The sequence below is a fragment of the Podarcis tiliguerta genome (genome assembly GCF_965153285.1).
Source record: "Podarcis tiliguerta genome assembly, chromosome: 5".
NCBI lineage: Eukaryota > Metazoa > Chordata > Lepidosauria > Squamata > Lacertidae > Podarcis > Podarcis tiliguerta.
In genome coordinates this window covers 15,838,293-15,859,963 of record NC_139538.1, presented here as the reverse complement: position 1 = coordinate 15,859,963, position 21,671 = coordinate 15,838,293, and the positions used below count along the sequence as shown (strand labels likewise).

The 21,671-nt window shown below is 39.4% G+C and overlaps 1 protein-coding gene and 1 long non-coding RNA gene across 20 annotated transcripts in view; one reads left to right on the top strand and one right to left on the bottom strand.

The window, feature by feature from the left end:
* MECOM (MDS1 and EVI1 complex locus) overlaps positions 1-21,671 on the bottom strand; it is a 457,532-nt gene that overhangs the window by 252,768 nt on the left and 183,093 nt on the right. The window lies entirely within an intron of this gene.
* LOC310679135 lies at positions 6,656-17,811 on the top strand. The gene is made up of 4 exons (XR_014512127.1): positions 6,656-6,882; positions 8,711-8,821; positions 9,663-9,824; positions 17,703-17,811. It is a non-coding gene; the product is annotated as an uncharacterized lncRNA (long non-coding RNA).

Sequence of the window (21,671 nt, the reverse complement as noted above, 5' to 3'; positions counted from 1 at the left end):
GAATTCCGATATTCACAACCCTCTCTTGTCTAGAATTAATGAATAACACTTGCCAATCTGTTTCTTGAACTGGACTGCTCACATAAGCATTAAAAACGTTAAGAAGCATTAGGGGAAAAAACACTATATAAATGCTATACTTTATTATTATTATTATTATTATTATTATTATTATTGTCACTAAATCAGACGTGATTTATTTCTATATGCTATCGATATATAGAAAGAGTGTTGACAAAGAATCACCTCCCTGCCTGCCCAAAAGGCGCTGAGCTACTGAAGAGGCATAATGAACTGTAGGAAAAGTAAAACACTGATAAAACTGAACACTTTGGAGAATGGAATATAAACCCTGATGCATAGCTGGGTGCAGCTGCAGCTTAAGAAAGATCATTTCTATATGAGTAAGTGGTCATTCTCGGCTAGCAGTTAATACCATGTAATAATACGCTAACTGCATGAGAACTCCACATTGTTTCTGGAACATGTCAATATCAGCTTGCACAATAACTAGCAGCATTTGGGACTCTGGATAGTGTCGGCTGTGTCTAATTGAGTAACACTGTCTAAGGCATTTGACGTGCACCAGACACCGTCTCTTAATTAGGGGCCAATATTGAAAGACTCCGGGTCAAATTCTGCTTTTCAATTACATGGGTGTTGTTCTCCTTGATGTCAGCAGGAGCTGCACCTGCATACCCCTGTTTGGGATTAAGTATGCTGCATTCTATATATAAACTATGGTAATTATTGCAGCAACACAAAACTGAATTTATTTGCAGTTTTAAAATCTCATTTTATATATAGCTCTAGTCCAACCAACTTTGGTCAAGGCATTTATACTATCTATACTTCTCCTCTACTAGAACTCAACTGCAATCATAAGCATGAAAAATTATTTGCAGTTAACAGGGTTTGAACTACAGCATTATATCAACCTGGGAGTGCCATTAAAGTTTTGCACTGGTTGATAAAGTCTGCTCAGCAGAATATGTTCTATTTTGACTTTCAGAATCCTCTCTGGGTAATGTACAAAGAGGAACAAACAGAAGATGAAAAACTTCCTATATTTAGTATAGCATATAGTATATATAGAATAGAATAGAATATACTATATATACTACAGAGTCAACACTGTAAGAAAATCAATGGTCCTACACAGATGAAATAGGCTGCAGTAGTAAGTATCTGGTCCTCTAATACTGGTGATATTAAAAATAATAACCTCTAGGGCATTATCATCTGCTTGGTTATGACTCATAACATATCAACTATATTGGCTGGATGGGTAATTACTATTCTTTTAAAGAGAAAAAGGAAGGAAGGAAGGAAGGAAGGAAGGAAGGAAGGAAGGAAGGAAGGAGGGAAGGAAGGAGGGAAGGAAGGAAGGAAGGACAGAAAGCCAAGGAGAAACACAGAGGGGAGAGAGAGAAAGAGAGAGAGAGAGAGAGATGTTTAAAAAAATGAAAAGTTGATCCCATGTTAGTCCCAAGAGGGAAAAGATGGAAGATAATGGCCTTAGGGCATATTCCAAAGTAACACTGTATTTAAACCTTCACGTAATAATTTAGTGTCATTAACATATTAATATAGTGCCATGGGAAAGTTATCAAAATTCTAAGATTCAGCTCAGGTATGTGTCTAGGAAAATGATGCATTTATAAAGTTTCCACTTATCTGAACTCAGTGGTTTAAAAATTAAGGGTACCCTAGATTTGCTGAGATCAGCAAGTTATGACATTCCCAGCCAGTGTAAGTCCTCAACCCTAGCTCAGCTGGACATAAACTGGTTTAACATCCAGGCTCAGCATTTAAACCAACATAAGTTCTAAAAAGCAGGCATTCCATGGGAGTGATGGGGGAACGGCTGAGGTGGTGTGGGGACATACACTGGATCCTAACTCAGTTCAGCTTGGTTAAGTGACCTGGAAACATGGAAGAGCTTACAACAACAAGAAGGATGGTGTAAGTCAAACTGTAAATGCTTGTTTCCCCTCTGCCAGGCTTAAACTGGCTCAGTCAGCAGTAGTTCCACTCCTGGATGCACTTTGGATCTGGTATACTTTAGGCTGGCTTAATTAAAGCCAGCATAAATTACGCTGGCTTCCCATACTTGCTCCCTTAATTGGAATGTAAGAACAATGTAATGTAAAATGTTGATTAAATAAATAGTATATTGAACTGAACAGTCATATCCTGGGCCTGATGAATCGCACACTGAAAAACAGAACTTTCTATTCCACATTCTAGAAATGTATATGTACTGAGTCCTACATTAGTACACTTAGCCATGCACTTCAATGTGTGTGGCAATTATGTGTGTTTTACTCCCACCAATAAAGCAAACTGAGATGTCCACTGCATCTTTTATTTTCTTAAGCATTAATATAAAGCATCAACTACAGATATTACTAGTATGGTTGTGATTGTGCATACTGTAGTTACCAGTACATATGCAGCCTCCAGGTTTTGCCTCTGGGCTTGTCAGCAGACAAAAGCTCAGGTCTATGTCACAGGTGAGCTCACAAGCTCTTCCGCTTCTGTATAGACAGGCCTCAGATTTCAACCACCGCTGCCCCCAATGATGTACAGTAAACCCAATCTTTAGAAATGACAGCCCAATCCACAAGCCCCTTAAAAACCAAGCATTCTCACTTGAAACAAAATGCAGCTGCATTGAAGTTACCAGGATAAAATCAGCTTAATTCCTAATATTTTGACTTAGCGCAATTGTAGAACAGTCTATAAGTGAATTAAACTTTATCTCACAATATATGTATTTTTAAAACAGCCTAGCCTACTTGAAAACATAAAGTCATTAGTAGACCTTCATCTTTTTAAATTGGGATGTCACAAATTAACGCTGGGAATTACACGTTTTCCTGTTTAAAAGAAAGCTGTAATCACAGATGACTATTCCTCCAAATTACAATAAAGATAGATAACAGAATGAATTATAAAACAAAGGTTAGAGACAGAAACTGAGCATTGTGGCGGTAACGACTTTTAATTGGATTCAGTTTATCACATTTTTCAGAGTACCACAGAAGCAGAAGAAAGGATTAGAATTATTTCCACATTTCACTGTTTGGCATAATGAGAAAACAGAGGGAGGTCCTCATCCCTGATGCGTATGGTGAGCCACAGGAGATGTTTAACATGTCAGGATATAGTAGCGTATGGTCCCGAGACACAAATGCGTAGGCTCCATTATAATGTAGCAAAGTGTAATCAATTGGAAAAAAAATGGCTAGGTCATGAAAATTTGTTAGGCAAGAGCATAATTTCTAAAAGGAAGTTTAACCCCTTGGTGTCATCAGTGACTTGTATATTTAACCTACAGGAACCTTTTGTTTAAACAACAACAACAGTAGTGGGGAAAGGTTTTGTTTTCCCCCAAATGATTTATGAATTAATAAAAATTATGGATAATTCTAAGTGACTGTTAATAAAAAGAAAGAGATGTCACCATTTGCATTGGTGGGATGAAATTCTGCAACACCTCATACATATCAATTGCAATTTCTTTCTACACAGCGTTGAGGTTCTAGACATCCTGATGTTAAGTATTTATGTTTGAACAATATGCTCATATGCATGTTTATTTAGAAGTAAAACTCGGTGAGATATGCTGCCTGATAAGTGTGTTTACAACAGCCACCTAACTACTGCTCCACCCAAAAACCCTTGGGAGGCTTCATTTTCAAACAATCTTAATACCATGGGTGTAGTCGGGGGCAGATGCCCCCCCAAATTAAAAAAAAAATCAATACATAGCAAACTGAGGTTCTGCCCCTCCTAACAAAAGGCTTGCCCCTTCCTAACAAAAATCCTGGCTACACCCATGCTTAATACTATTACAGAAGACAATGGGTATGTGAGATAAGTGAGAAGGTAATGTGCCTGGGTAACCTGTGTCTTGGCATGTATTTTCATTTAGTAAGACTCAGAATTAGCATTGGTTTCTACAGCTAAAGAAGAAATACCACCCATTTCCAGCTGGCCAAAGCTTTTCCATGCTACATTACTCCTCCATTTACAGCTATATTTTAGAATTTGCATATATCAAACTGCCAAGCTCAACATAGTAAATGACCCTTTACTCCATATGCAATTCCAAATCTATGGGCCTGGTTGGAATCTGACTATGGTCTGGATCCTAAAATAACATAAGGAAATTCATGGAAGGAAATTTCCCCATCTCTTCCCTGTAGCCACTCGCATTCTCCAAAAAGCCTCTCTGGAAAACTGCTGCAGCAATCAATTGATAAGCATTTATTTATTCCCTTGATTTTATCTTGTATTTCTTCCATCAGGGAACCTAAGGGGAAATGCATGCATGTGGTACCCAGGCAATCACACATCCAGGCACTGACCAGCAGCAGACCTGCCTTCATGTAGGAACCAATCCAGATTCCAACATATCAGCTGAAACTTTTCATTCTACGTAAGGGAATTTCCGTTATTTAAGGAAAGGAAAGAGATTTCTTACCACAGCCTAACCACAGCCAGCACCCCATTCACTCAACCCATTGTGAGTGAAGAAGTGCGCCTTCCAAGTCGAAGGTTGAGTTTCAGCAACTTTCCCAAATTTCACAATGAATTATGGTTTTTATTATTAAATGAGTTACCCAGCTTCCACCAATATCTATTTAATAGAAAGAGAACCAATATTCTTTCCAGTACCAGGTTATTCATGCCATACATTTATTGTCTACATCAGTGGGTTCTCAAAGGGTGTGGCACACCACACTGGTGTAATAGGAGAGGATAGCGAATGTGGCAGGATGATTCAAGGACAATCAAAGAAATATTGTAAGATTTCAGTATAGTGTAATATAGTGCAGCATACTATACTATACTATACTATACTATACTATACTATACTCATTATTTTTTTAAAAATATATAACCAGAAACAGTATCCACACCTCTCTTCAAGAGCACTGGTTATTCTTCTACAGTTCTCCATGACATATTGTTATGAACAGGGATTTTCAACTCTGACAAATATGAAAGATCAGAAAAGACAAAGGTTTCTTTGTCAGATGAGAGTTTGTCTCAAATTAGACGTAATATAAATGAGATTCAGCAAAAGAAACCTCACATTTCTCATTGAGTTTGAATACATACTTAAGGTACATGTATAAGAGGCTTGTTTATAATTATATTTTTGGAATGACTCATGTTCCTATGTAGCTGCATTGTTTTATACTTTATGGATGTCCCATGATGATATGATGTAGTTGTGTTCTATGTTATAAACCAAGCACTGCTAATAGTTGTTTCTTTTTGTTTTCCAGTGTGTTTCTTAATTTTTTAAAAATTGTATGGCATGAGAAAATTTTTATTCTGAAAGTGTGGCCCAGAGAAAAAAGTTTGAGAACCACTGGTCTATATGAACAGCCTTGATTTTCTTCAGAAAACCATTTTTTAAATCCTACCTTCAGAAAAATGATACTTTTGCCGTTGTGAAATAAAGTTTCAAACACATGGTGAGAGGCAAAAATATCTGGGGAGGTTTTGCGCATCCCTGGCATTCATAATGTGCAGACTGAGTGATTAGTGAAGTCAGAAACAAATCCCAATTATGTAGTATGTATTTCATAGCAGGCTGGTGTTCAGATTTTACATCTAAATGGGTACTACTCTCCCCTCGCCCCATTCTAGTGATGGTTTAATCATTTGTGGGTTTGCTCTGTATAGCTTTGTTGGAGACAGAGGCTCTTGTAGAACCATCCAACCAGAAAGTCTTTAATTATGTTATTACACTAATAGACCCTTAATTATATGTGGATGCCAGGATGCAACATCACAGTAAGCCCTTGAAATGCTAATAAAAACATGAGAAACCAATCCAGTAATCAGAAAAAGTATCAAATAATTCACCCTACAATGCCATCAACTTGAAAAGAAAAATCAAACCCTGACAAGAATATTTTCCACCATTTATTTTGCGTGGGAAATTCCAAGCCTTACTCCCCCCACTGGCTACTTGTCAGCCGCCAACCATCATCAAATTTCTCCAAGGTCATAACAATAATAAATAGAACATACTTAGCTGATTGGGAAAGTCATGAATCTTAAGAGGCTGTATAGTATACATGGAGATATATGCCATGACTTACTATGGTATCTTAAGTATATTTATCATAGTTAAATTTGTTTTATTTATTTCTTTTCTTCCCCATCTTTGTCCAGCTTTAGTCCACACGAGCAAAGAGGAAGGAGAGAGTATACTGGGCTGGTTTTCTTTCTCTTTCATCCTCCTCACTTCATCCTCTTCCTTGCCACAAGTGACAGCTGTGCCCATTGATGAGCAACAGGGGGGATGTGAAGAGGGAGAAAAAACAAGCCAAACATATTTCACCTGCCTCTGTTCAACTAGAGATGCAAAGGCGCAGAAAAAAACAACAGAAAAATACTTTTCTTTGCTTTTTTCCCAAAGACTTGTTTTGTTTTGTTTTCAGAATATGAATAAAAGTTGAAGACACTGTATATTCACTCCCCGCCAAAGGATATCAAAAAATTGCCTCTCTAACACAAGAGCAAGATACATTTCTGCCTCTAGGGGGCACTGCCTTTGTCACAAGAGAATGAAGAAGGATTCTGTGTCTTCTTTGGTTATGGGCTTCTCCTGGTTGTCATAGTTAGCAAATCTATTTCTATCCTCTTGACTTGACTAGGCCTCAAAGAACTGGTAATGGCAGAACCTACAGAGTAACTGAATTTTGTTGCAATCCAATACATTCTGCTGCAAAGAAAGAAACTGGTCTATGTTAACAAATACACCAAATGAAGAAATAAACTAACATGTGAAAAGGTAACCCTGCTGAGCTAGAGCTGGGAATGTCTTAACTTGGTCATCCCAGCAAATCTAGGGTAAGATTGTGCACTTAATTATTAAACCAATGAGTTCAGCTAAGTGGAAACTTTAATTATAAATGCAGTATTTTCCTAGACAGATCTCTGAGCTGGATCTTTTATTTTTGATATTAATGGCACTAAATTATTACTTAACCTTTGACCCTCCAGATGCTTGTGAAATGCAAGTCCCATCAGCCCTAGCAACAATGGCTAAGCAAGATTTTCCAGGCTGCATGAAGCATTTGACAGTTCAGAATTGGGGAGGCTTGCAAGTGATCCCTGACTGTCAAATGGGTGGGGAGCTTTGGATTGGATTGGAAATCTGATGAGGCATTTTCCGACTGAACAGTGTTACGTGTTTCAGGGTAAAGATGCTCAACTTGTAATAAAACCAAATATTACACAGTAAAAAATAAGTATTAAGAGGTCATAACTGCAAACTTAAGTGGCATTGCTACACAGAACCATCTCTGCAAACTTCCCTTTTTCTGCCAAATCTTTTTTATTGATTTTCAAATTTTTACAAACTGGTCACTAATTAAAACAAAGTAAAACAAATTTAACCTTTTTCCTAATCTGACTTCCTGCACGCCTTCCTGGATGTGTTGATGGTTCTCCTTAGTCATATTCCCCAATTATTTCTAGTTTATCTTCAAATGTTACAGATACCTTACATTACAATATATTTGCTTTTTAACTTAATTCCTTTTCAAACAACTATCCATCAGCCAATTCCTGCATGTATATTAAGTTAAAATGTTCAATTTCAACGAGTAAGGTTACTTATCAGATTGTCAGTCCCTGCTAAATCTTTGATTAATATCAATTAACATAAAAAGAAACATCTTCTCCTTCCATCTCTGCGTGTAGAGACATAACAATCTTCTTGCTGCTCAGCTCCTTTGTCCCGTGTTGCATGTAATCTGTAGTCTCTTTTTTTTTAAGATAGGAACTCCATGGTCAACCATCTCACTCAATATATTTTCCCACCAGCAACATCATAGCAACCAGCCTGCAATGTGTGCAGGGGGGGCGCATTCTCCTAGATCTTTCACAATCCTTATTACAGCCTCTCCCCCTGATCCGAGCCGCTTCAGCAGATGTGTCCCACCAATGGAATTTCCAGTTTGTCTTTAAGTAGACAAATCTCCTCCTTTCTGGCTGGTTTGCTTTTAATTCCTCCATCATATATTATCCAATGATCCAACAGTCTTACAAACTTCAAACTTGTACCTACACATCACGAACTACTATGCTTTGATTCAACTCAACTCACTTCTTGAATATATTTCATGTCACGTCTGAAGCTCCATCAGCTGCATTAATTCACCATGCTCAAATCCTTTGAAGGAAACAACTTGTGTTGATTTGAGCAACAATTAATCATCACATAAATAGAAGGGATAGTAGTTGCAGTTGATAGGGAAAGTGATAGTTGGTTTTGTTGAGAAATTCTCCCTGCTAGGTTCTAGTATTTGAAAGCATACCTTTAATTTTTGTATGAACACAATATGCCTAAATTGGTACCTGGCTGCTGTTGAAATGAAGTCATATTTTGAAGAAAGCCTATCACATACCTCCAAACACTAACACGGTCATGGATGGGGATACTCAGTTAAATAGATGTTTGTCTAGAAGAGTCATCATCTGGCTAGCATCTCTGCTGAATGTTTCTAAGCAGCTAACTGATGTATACTAAACAAATTTGGTTTGGCTGCAGCTAAAGCTGCCCTGTGGAAATTCTCAACATACATTTGTTTGATTGAGCTGTCATTTTCAGTTGATCTGCTGATGATCTGTGTCACTTTGTTTAAATGTCCTTGCATTTTTTTTCTCTATACAGCAAAAAAGAAGAAGAAGAAAAGAGAAAAGAAAGGCACGCTTTCTGTGATGGATTAAATGAAGGTGAAATTCGAGAGTTACTCCTGTTTTCGATTTCTGTGTTCCCAGACAGGTGGGTCTGGAATGACAAAGAACTTCATACGCCAACACTTGAAAAAACAGAATAGAGTAGATGCCCTTATGATTTAAAACATCCACAGATGTGTCAGCTTCCAAATGCTCCTGTTTTAGGAGTCACTGGAATCAGTAACTGGAACAACAAATATTATTTATATAAACTGGGGTAGCAAAAGATCCTAACCTTGCAGCCACACATCAAAATCTTTGCACAGGGAAAAGCCATCATGCAGACAGCAACTATTTTGGCTCCACAGAAACCTCTGTGTCTGCATTTTGTTCTACTCCAGTTCTCTTCTGCCATTGCTTCAAACCATTGCAGTTTTCGCACCCTCGATACTACATCCTCACTATACCACTAACTCTGCACCCCTTACTTATGCCCTCTATTTTGTATTATTTGGCCTTCCCCCAACTACTGAGCCTTCCTGCTACCCCTTCTCTATGCCTCCCGGTAGTAGCTATGGAGCAGGTCTACTACCGGAAGGAGTGTATGAGCAACCCACTAGTAACTCATATGGCACATCTCACCCAAGCCCACTATTCATGAAAAAAATCAGTCTAAATATTGAATTATGTACAGTGGTACCTTGGGTTACATACGCTTCAGGCTACAGATTCCACTAACCCAGAAATAGTACCTCGGGTTAAGAACTTTGCTTCAGGATGAGAACAGAAATCGTGCGGTGGCAGAAGGCCCCATTAGCTAAAGTGGTGCTTCAGGTTAAGAACAGTTTCAGCTTAAGAACGGACCTCCTGAACGAATTAAGTACATAACCAGAGGTACCACTGTATATTTTAAGCATTTTCCTTGATTTTAAATTTTTTTTTTGTAGGATTCCACAATAAAGCTAGGAAAACTCTTAACAAGGCATTTCCAGAGGTCTTCAGACTTTGACCATCATTTGATTCCTTTAAAAAAAAATCTGATAGACATGTTTACTTTTTAACATCCATGGCCGGAGGATTTCAATACACAAATGCAGCAAATCAGGGAGGTATGCACTCTTCACTTGTCAGGAGAAAACTGTTTACATGAAAATCATGATTGTGTATGATTAGGCTGAAGCAGAAATACTGTTTTGTGTGTGTGTGTTAATATTTATTACACCAATGACATGCCACGGATAGACACGGAAACATTTAACCCACAGGCAGGTTAGTAGGAGAGCCAACAAGGTCCTGTCCAGATTTTTCATTGAACATTCAGTCTTATTTAATGGCAATTAGAAACTGGGGGAAAGCTGCTGTTTGGGGAAATAAAAATACAGTTCTCCAGCATTCATCCTAACGGCTGGATATGCAAGGAAGCTTTCTAGCTCATGGCACTAGAGGCCTCAACAATCTAGGATTTTCCATTGTAAAGAAAGGGAATTGAAGCTGAAAGGCGCAGTAAGGCTTGCTCTGCCTTGCTCTGATCTTCACATGTTTTCCAGTCGCATGGCGGTCGTCTTATTGTCCTTCTACAGTCCATGGTTCAAAGTGGGAAAAGACGCTTCTCAAGCCATCAAGGTCCCAGCTCACAGATTCTGTCAGGACATTTGAACCCAGTTGCTTCAGGAAGGAACCTGAAGGGTCAAAAGACACATCCTGGAATAGTTCTCTCTCTCAGGCAGGCCTCTCCATCCTCCTCAGAACACAGAGGCTGGTCCTTAGAGGTCCCTGATTGGTCCCTGAAAGAGTTGGGGTCTGCGGTTATAACCGCAGAAATGAAGAGAAAGTAGAATAGACTTTATTTTTTCAGTAGGTACACATACACACTAAAACACCCTGCCAGTAGAAACTAGCAGAGCAGGGAAGAGGCTAGGCCAGAGAAGTCTTTTCTTGGAAATTACAGATTTTTATGTGCTGGAGATATTTTGTTTTTAATGTGGGGAAATATTGCAAAATGCAAAGGGGGTGGTGGCTTGCAATTGGTGCAGTCCACTTTACCGCCTCATTCTTCTGGATGTGCAGAGCAGGAGATCTGAACACAGGCCTTCCCAATCCAAGTCCAACTCTCTAGTCACAACTATAGTTACGGTATCCCATTGCGCCAGAAGCAGTTTAGTCATGCTGGCCACATGACCTGGAAAGCTGTCTGTGGACAAACGCCAGCTCCCTCGGCCTGAAAAGCGAGATGAGGGCCACATCCCATAGTTGTCTTTGACTGGACCTAACCATCCAGGGGTCCTTTTCCTTTACCTATAGTACAGGTTACAGTTGTACCTTGGATCTCAAATGCCTTGGTTCCCGAACAATCAAAACCCAGAAGTGAGTGTTCTGGTTTTTGAATGATTTTAGGAAGTCAAACGCGCAGCTGGAGCCAATAGGAAACCGTGCCTTGGTTTTCAAACAGTTCCTGGAGTCGAACAGACTCCTGGAACACATTTTGTTTGAGAACCAAGCTACGACTGTACATGAATTTTTGTGCAAACTCTCACAGAACTATATGTGTCTTAACAACAACCACATGAAGACCAGTATCTCCATTGCTCATTTACGGTACAGTGGTGCCTCGCAAGATGAAAAGAATCCATTCCGCGAGTCTCTTCGTCTAGCGGTTTTTTCATCTTGCGAAGCAACCCTATTAGCGGATTAGCGGATTAGTGCTATTAGCAGTTTAGCGGCTATTAGCGGCTATTAGCGGCTTAAGGGATTAGCGGATTAGCTGCTAAAAGGCTATTAGCAGTTTAGTGCCTTAGAAAACGGGTGTGGGGAGCGGGGAAAAAATCGCAAGAATCGCAAGACATTTTCGTCTTGCGAAGCAAGCCCATAGAGAAATTCGTCCTGCGAAGCGCATTGAAAAATGGAAAACCCTTTCGTCTAGCGGGTTTTCCGTCTTGCGAGGCATTCGTCTTGTGGGGCACCACTGTATTTCAGTCACTTTCCTGAACATATGCTGAACCTCCCCAACCAGGTTAAGCCAAGGCACGATTATTGAAAACTTTCCCTTACTAGCACACACATTAGTAATCTTAGTAACTTATTCAAGGCCAATACACAACTTTATGGCTGCACAAGCATTTGATTTCAAGCTTCCTGAGGTTGTCCTGTGCCCTTTAAAAGCATTATTGTTGGCAGAAATCTGCTATTGAAAGTTCACAGTACATTGATAATATTTGTCGCCTACTGTTAAAAGCACAGGAGCAGAACCCAGTTTTTTAAAGTTGGCAGCCCTATTCCCAATTCCACAGGCCTGTGCCACCATTACGTAAGTGGTAATCCAGGGTAGCAAATGGATGGTGCAAAAACCTATCTCTGGACACTCATACAGTTGAGAATCTAATCATTAGACATTAGCTTCAAGTGACACAACTAAAAGCACAACTTATGACTATGACACATCTACACAAAAATCAATCAAAGAGAAAGATATTGCTGATTTTTCTGTTGCTTTGATCTAGCTGAGAATCTGTCCCTCTACTGAGCTTGTGACTGCTCAGATGCTTAGTATTTTGTTCTCTAGACATACAGAATCTGAACTGCAATGCGAAATCATGAAAAATTCTTCTGAATAAACATAATACGGGGGGCAGAAAGCAATAATTAAAATGATCCTCATCCTCAATTCATTAATTGCCTTTCACACAATTGTCTCGAAACAATATACAATAAAAAGAGCTAAAGCAAGTTAAAAATACAAAAAAACCACCACTGATACATTTAAAACAGAAATATCTTCAGAAGTGGGGAAAAAGTTCCCAAATAATAGGGAAACTGAGATTTCACTGATACTTTTGTTTTATATTAAAAAACCTACTCTAAATGCTTTCAGATTATCCTCCCTACTCCACTACCACCCATAGGTCTTGATCACAAAAGACAACAAACACACTTTAAATGATATCTTCATTTTTTTTGTTGTTTCCTAAATCATTTGAGATGACTGAGGGAGGTGTGCCACTACTTCATTTCCCCTCTGAAATCTTTGCTAAAAAATTTTTCATTTTTACAGAGCTATTAGCAAAAATATATTTTTATGTTGGCAAGGGGATTATGTTGGAGGGGAAAGAACTTTCAGCTATTTTCAGGGCTTGTTTTGTGACTGTACCCATTCTCCTTTTTTTGCTACCTATGACAGCCATTGTGTGCTCGCACCCATGACATTTTTATCAAATTATGAGTACTGGCACCTAATTTGTACTTTAAAAACAAACAAAAAACTCTAGTTATATTACTGAAATACCTAAATTAGAAATTCAGTGTACACTTTTCCTTGGAGTATAAACTCCACTGAACACAGTAAGATCTCATTGCAAGTAAACATGCCTGGGATTATACTACCCAACTACTATCAAAGCTTCCGTCAGGCAGAAAATGTGTGTTTATTTTTACTTAAATGCTGCACTCCGTATTATTTCTGCTACAAACATAGAAAAGGGAACTTAATGTGTAGTTGAATTAATCTTAGAGGGCCAGCTCCCTCTAGTGGGTTCCCTCCTATGTTGATGGCCCTGGTGGGATAACCTAATGGTCACAGTGCTCTGATTAGAGGTGGGAGATGCCACTTTAAGTTATCACAATTGCCCAGATATAGTATTTCATGGTCACTGGGGGTGGGAGGACAGCTTTGGGTTCTACCTGAGGGTACCCAAGCGTGCCATATGGTGACACTGGACTTCCTTCCTCATTCTTTTAATTTCAAATGGGCAATTTTCATCATATGAAAATGTTCATCATATGATACACAGCATACATAAAATTCTCAGGAGGAACTGCATCCAGCTTTTGACCAGACCCAGCTTCAGCCAGGTGGTAGCCTCATGTGCTTCAAGACTATCTTGCTTGACTTGAAAGTGTGCATAAATCAGAAGTTCGTTTGATAAAATTTCTGGCAACAAAGGAATGGGATAGAGACAGCCAACAGCCCATTCCAGTCTTGGAGATTCAGGTGCAGAGTATTGCTGGAGCACTGGAAAACCAGAGAAGAAACTACACATCTTTGTCCTGCCTTAGTAACTACTGTCTATTTAATTATATTATTTTAAATATATTATAAGCCTCATTCGGAACTTTGGTTAGTAGGAAAAGTATAAACATTCTGATCAATTAATTAATCCCTCCCTCAACTAGCAAAAGCAAAATAAATGCATGTGCCAAATTTGAATAAAATAAGTACATATTGAATCAAGTAGCAAGAATTATAGACTCCGCAGCTACTAAGCGAAACTAGCTCAAATTCCATGTGTCAGAAGGGAAACTATATATTTTTAATTATTATTATTCTTTTGGAAGTTTCGTTTTCTCAATGAAAATGGAGTCTATTATTACTTCTACATTGGCTACTGCAGCAGAAATCATATCCAGGACAACTTCCTCTTAGGAAGCAATAGTAGGAACCTGTCAGTGCCGAAGACAGATCTATGTCTCTAATTCTAGCATATAACCATTTTTGATGATGTGACTGATGGGTTTGATAAGCCCTTGAACCACAGCTGCAGCTTCCATTCTGTTATTTGGGAAACCATCCTGCAGTATGGGCATTGTTTACCACGACATCCAGAGCACCCCAAACCATGCTAGCCTTCCTCTTATTAGAAACAAATTTTTAATGCCGATTAAAAATATAATCATCTCCTGTCTTTATGGGGAATGTGTGTTGTGTCATTTCCCCTCCTTCTCTTCTCATACATAGTTTTCTAAATAGGCTCAAGGAAAACAGAGTCAATAAAACTAATAAATTTAATGGACCTATTTTTCTGTTGTGGTGGGGACAGAACCCTGGTAACCGGAAAAACTGGGCTAAGATTCGAACAAGGGACACAGGCACAGGGAAGAGAACCATCTATCAGGCCAGAGTCATACCAGAGTGAAGCTCAGTATTGTGTACACTAAGTAGAAGAAGCTGCCCAGCGTATCAGAGGCCACACTAACATTTAAAACACTACCATCGGTGCTCTAAAAAAAGTCACATGCATCTTCATTCCCCACTGACAGCCAGTTTAATCTCTAACCAGATCTGGCGCAACTGGATCTGACAGCTATGGTTCTCAAAGCTGAACTGGTCTGGGCAGCTGAGTGCCATTTTGGATCTTAGATTTTAACATGATTTCACTAAAGAGGAAGGGCGTAAATCAGGAAGAAGCATGTGGCTCAGACAACTTACATTTTAAAACACAAGTTATAGTGTGAGGCTTCCATTTTACTGAAGCAAAACTGGCTTGAGTCTGGTTAGGACCTAGATGGGTAACTATGTAGAAATCAAGCCCATATTCTTACCATGACTGTGAACAGTCATGGCTGTAATTTGTTAAGAGTTCTGAGAGTTGTTAAAACACCCCTATTCCCCTCCCAGAGCTACAATTCCCAATTGGGAAAGGGGATTTATTGTTAAACCACTCTTGGAATCATTGCTCTGATTACCTGAAGTGGAAAACATACATTTCAGGTTCTGGACTAAGGCACCATGGCCACAAGTAGCTCCTTTCTGATCCTAATAATACTGACAATTCAGTCTTGAAATTGGGCTCTCTCTTTGGCAGTGATAGCTTCTGCTGCAAAAACAGAAGGAAAAGCTACAAGTATGTGCATGTCCTTTCTTTGGATCCTGGCTGTGCTTTCTAATGGGGTACTTGCCATGGTTTGCCTGACAGGCCAGTTGCCAGTTATACTAAAAGCAGCTATCATGACCTTTTGGCTTCATGCGTTGCCAATACCTATTGTACAGGACTCCATCTCTGGCACAGTTTGGAAGAAGGAAGTTGTCCTTCAATAGAGGCACAATATGTGAAACATGGCTGACAACTTTTCTCTTTAAACAGAACAAATCTTTCACTCACAGTGCTGCCTTTATTCCAGCTACAAGGTTGGAGTCTCCTTGAATCTGTTAGAAACCATTCCCGGAGAGAGGAAACAGACACTGTAAATGAACCATGACTCAGTACGTTCCCCTTATACCTGCAAATATCCAGTGGGCTCTAAAGAGGCATTTTCTGTTGGGCCTCTTTTCCTCAAACACAAGCTGTTACTCTCTGAGTCATTTGATTTTTAACTAATTCCAGCTATTTTCCATCCTTCTTTGGGAAAGTTTTAAATGTGCTTTCTGTTCTTCTTGCCTCCTTGCTAGTCTTTGTTTGATTGATCGACGAATAGATTGCTGTTTTCCCCCAAGCTAATAAACGAGAAATTTACATATGTTTAAAGGAATGAATATGTGCAAATGAACATTTGCCATTTCTTTTTTATTTCCAGCACAAAATGGCAACTCAATATAATATGGTAAATGTGGTCTCCTGGGAGTAAATCATAAAGAAAACCACCTCACTGCCATTTTCACAGTCTCCTGCCCTACACAATCACTCCCTTGTATAAAGGAGTGGGTTGAAAAAGTACAAGGGACATGAAAAGTATATGGGTTTGGGTTCAGCTAAATATAAGGAGAAGCCTTATGCTATTCTCTCACATTCTCTTCAAACTATAATAAATCCCTCTTCTACAACGCTTGGAAAAACAGATCACTTACAGGTGGTGTAAACCACTAAGATATCATGATGACACCAACACATGCCAGGGTCACAATTTGCCTAGTCCTCACTTTCTTAAGATGTCATAATGTGGTGGGGAGGAAACAAATATGGTCAGCAGTGCGGGAGTGTCTAGAACACAAACCACATTTGAACCAAGGAAATGAAACATTGAGTAAGTGGATGACAACACTTACTTACATTTATAAGCATTTTTCAGATGTTTTAACAGAAAACAATAGGCTCATTTCAGGCACGGAAATGAATGCATGTAAGATGGATGCTGAACCTGTCGCTATCATGGCACGCCATTTACATGTGAAGGGCTTTAAAATGTATGCAAAGGAGTTTATAAAATGTAAATACATAAGGATTTACAATAACTTAACATATTCCAGTGTGTCTAAAGACGAACAATATGAACATATGCTAATTGTCAACTATTTTGGCTACTGTTAACCAAGTGGCTGATGGTTTCACCTTGTCCAGGTGATCTTCCCTACATATACTAGGCCCTCCCTTTTCCTTATTTTTGATTCTTTCCTCGTTTGCCCCTTGTCATTCCTTAGCCACAATAGGCATGAAACACAGCATGCACTTTCTACGCAGGTGGTAGCTGATTATTATCTCAAGGTAGTTTTCATCCTATAACTCCTATCTACATGTTTTTAAACACCAGTGTGTTTTCAGCTAAATCCTCTTGCTATCTTGAGTTGTTGAAATGTCTGCATTTCTCTCTGGAACTATGAACTGTACCCACCACTGGAGATAACTGTGCTGTGCAAAATACCATAGAAACAACTCCTGAAGCTGTACTCACAATAATGAAAAGTGATTAGAATCTCCACTTCATCCATCAGCAAGTAAAGAGAGGGTGCAAACAAGTCCCATTATTTAACCATTCTTTACTACTCTGATTGTGTGTATGAAAGGATTTTTTAAGGGATGACAAATCAAACTAAATTATTTCTAATATGTTACAGTTAAAGTTAAGTTACAGTGTTTTGTAAATCAAAACAAAATGTATTTGGGTTCTGCATCCTTCCAGTTTTCTGCAACTTTCTCAAATTTCTCTGATGTGAGATATCAGATTCCTTGCTGTTAAATAACCCACTAATAGCCCCTCCCCACTGCATTCAAGTTATATAGTTTAATAATGAGCATGAGTCTGCCTGTCTTCTTGCCTTTCAGTCCCGACCCAAAATTTGGCACAGTGAACAGGTCACACCTACACTTGAGCACGTGTGCACACCCACAAACATGTAAGTGGTTTTGCTGCATTTAGAAAAGGAAAAAGAGTCAGCATTGCATTTGCTAGTAATGTATGTCCTCCACGACTCTATTTCCCCCCAACTTGTATACTTGCCTAAGACTGGTCATTTGTTACTTGCTACTTCAAATTGATTTCCTTTTGCCTTTGCTTTTTTTCAGCCACAAGTACAGAGAGCAAACAGCACAATTTATACCATCGAGAACCAATCGTTAGATAACCAATCCCGCTACCAAAAATGTTAGAAGTAAAACAATAGTTTAATTTTAACTTGGCTTTCATTTCTTGCTTTACTACAAAAGGTTCAAAGGAAGGCCAAACATTAGAACTCAGTGGCTCTTTAAGCATAATGCCAATTCATACATTACAAAAGAGGCACAGGAACTGTTTCATAGTGGCTTCCATCTGAATACTGGAGAAGCGTAGAACATATGGACTAAGCCAATTGTATGAGACCTTCCCACTCCTTAGAAGCCCACACTCTTAGGTGAGTATTGAGTGGATTGGAGAGGCCCATGTAATCCTCCAACACTTCACCCTGCTATTCAGTCATGAGCGGAGCTGCTCCAAAGCAAAGGACCATAGTTCACTGGTGGAGTATCTGCCTTGGTGTCTCCAGACAGTGCAGGGAAAACCAAGGAGAGCCACTGCCAGTCAATGTTGACAATACTGAGCTAAATGTGTCAATGGTCTGACTCCAGATAACTTCCTATGTGGTTCCTAAAACATTCTGCCTGTTGCAGCCCCTAAATGCCCACATCCCACTACTCTGGCACCATCCAGACAATAATCCCTGCCTTTATCTATTTCCCCTGATGGCACTTCATGAAGCAGGGTCACTTCATGATGATGCATGGTGGAACAGTCCATGGACACAGAACATGGCAATATAAACTTGTCTTTGTTTTTGCAATTGGTTTGCATTCAGCAATTTGGATTTAAATCAAAATACTAGTCCGATGCAGAAGGACAAATAGCTCAGTGGTAGAAGGCACATTCTGCACGCAGAATTTACCTGTTTCTATCCCTGGCATCTCCAGCTTAAAGGACATCAGGAGGGAAGCTGGGAAAGACTGTAGCCCAAGAGCTTGGGCAGTACTGCTAGATGACCAGATTCATAAGCTGTATGCACACATGAGTGCCACAAGCAGGGCTGAAGTGGGGTAGCCATGAGTCCTACTTTATCTTGGATGCATCAATCACACTATCTCCTTTGAGTACAGAGACTCCATGCAGCATCAATTCCCAACAGTGGCATCCTCCCAGAAGATAGGGTTGCAGAGGTGCAATAGTAAAACTGGTAGCACATTTGCAAAGCTAAGCAGGATCCGGTATGGTTTCAAATTGGATAGGGGACCATGTGTTGAGATTCCTACATTACAGCGGGTTAGATTATATGACCTTCAAGGTCTCTCCCAACTCTACAATTCAATGATTCTATACTTCTCTTGATTACATGGTTTTACACATAATTCCATTCTGCTCTGTTTCTGCATTAATCTGTGCTTTTAAAAAATGATTCTGTTAACATACATATTCAAATATGTATTTCCTCCCAAAATAATATTTAAATGTGTCTTATGATTTGTTTAAACTACCAAAAACTGTGTCAGAGAACTGCAAAGTCCTGTAGAGAGCTACATTCCAATCCACACGTTAGTCCAAGAAACTCAATTCCTCAAGCATTCCTCAAAATGTTGCACTAGGATCCATTGCCTGCAGGTGCTCAGGTAGCCAAGGGGGTGAAAAAAACTTGCTTTGAGTGATGTGTGTCTTTAATTTTAATCCATAAAAAAGAACCCTATGCTGCAAATAGCAAAGGTCCGGTAAAGACTGTAGCACTGGAATAGGTAGATAAATGACTCTGTACATATATACTGACAAACTGGACCTTGAGGACTTTTAACTCAGGGAAGAGCACACTCCTTTGATTCGTCAACTATGGGCAACCATACCTATATTATGATATTGGAGAAAGCACAAGGCAGTCCAGAATAGCTATTTTAGCTGAGCCAAGTCTAAAGGAAAAGTAGTTCAAAGAGTTGCATCAACATCTACATTTCAGATGCCTCCAAAGTTCAAGTGGTCTTAGTCAAGGATTCTGAGCTTAATTGTTAAGGAGATACCATGGACTCGCCACAAAAGGGGAGTCCAACCAAAGGCAGGTGCCATCTTTTCCAGCAGAGTGTGTGTTCATGTAATTTTCTGCCTTATTTAAGATTCATCACTAATTCATCTCTCTCTGTCTCTGCTTCTGTCTTTCTCTCTCTTTTTAAAAGACACATTAATTCACCCTATGCTATCACATAAAACATGCAGTAAAGGTTTGGGAACTGTGTGTGAGAAAGATGGGGAGAAAAGAAGCTCACCATAGTGGCTGAATGGAAATAAATGCATAATTCAGCCCCTTAAAAAATTGTCCTTGGCATTAATGAGGAACAAATTAGCTACTCTCCTTGGGTGTCTACCAGAAATAATAGTAACAAGTGGAGCCTTACCCCCACCCCTCAGTCGTATGTTCGTTTGTAGATAAGCGCTGCAGAGAGAGGTAAAATTATGTCTTTTAAAAGTTTGCCTTTTTTATGGAGAGATGTAAATGATAGGGTTGGATCTGGGAAGTGTTTCAGAAATGTATATTCCACTGAGACAATGGCTTTTGTCATCAGAAGAAAGAATCAGGGACTATCAAAATGAACCAAAAAGAACAGCAGGCTTAGCCATGGTGTATATTGAATCAGTAAACAATACCCGCACCTTTTTTCAAACTTACTGGATAGCCACAAGGAGGGGGTGATGATGGGCATATCAGCGAGAGCATGTGTGCATGCTCCGGCAATGAATTTGGGTAGTGCGTGCACTAATAGCAAAACATTAGGACAAACAAAATTGTTGAAAACTCAGTTAAGTATACCACGGTGTACATACACACTTCTGCTTAAGATTTAACAAGGTGGGGGACTTCTAAGTATGTGACGACTTTTAGTTTCGAAAAAGAACTAAAAAATGGCTGAGGGGCAGAATAGACAGAGGATTATAAAATTATGCACAGTGTGCAGATAGTCATCTAACTGTACAGTTGGAAGGGTCCTTGTAGGTCATCTAGTTCAGTCCTCTGTTCAGTGCAAGAAATCCAGCGCTGCAGCATCATGAAAAGATGGTAGTTCAGCCTCTGCTTCAAGACCTCAAGGGAGGAGCAGCTACCAGGTAATTGGTTCCATTGTCTAAGTGGTCATATCTTCCAGAGGTTTTGCCTAATGTTCAGGCAAAATCTATCTTTCTGTAACTGAAGCCCATTAGATTTAGTCCTGCCCTCTGAGGCAGCAGAGATTTGCCCTCTCCTATGAGACAGCCCTTTAAATATCTGAAGAGCAATATCAAGCCCACCCCCCCACCCCTCATATTTACCTATTTGGGCTAAACATACAGCTCTCCACCTTTGTTTCTCTTTTCTGAGCCTACTCCAATTTACCTAGAAATAATGGTTATCAAGAACTATCGTATTTTTCGCTCTATAAGATGCACCAGACCATAAGACACACCTAGTTTTTGAAGGAGGAAAACAAGAAAAAAAATATTCTGAATCCCAGAAGCCAGAACAGCAATCCCAGAAGCCAGAACACAGGGATCGCTGTGCTGCTGTTTTGGATTCTGGGATAGCTGTGCAGCGTGCATTCGCTCCATAAGACACACACACATTTCCCCTTACTTTTTAGGAGGGAAAAAGTGAGTCTTTTAGAGCAAAAAATACGGTGTTTTACTCTCTCTCAGAATTCTAGAACTCAGAGTTATGCAGAAGATTCAGGACACAATACATAATTACCGTATCTTATGGGATTCAGTTACTGGATGTGGTAAGATGGCTTTAAATGTGGACATCATTACATAATTTTTACAGGGATAACGCCTTGACGGACAGCATTTCAGGATTTCGCCAGCCACCAAATCCCAGAATTTCTGCCTGAAATATTTGTAATGAGAAAGCTATTGAGTGGGAGAGGGTGTCTCCCCCCATGGCAAGACAAAATAATAGTGTTGAACTGAGCAAACAAGAAGCAGGCCTTTGCAACTGAAAGACAGATTTGGTCACAATGCAATTTATTTGTATAATTTAATTAACCTGCCAGTGTCTC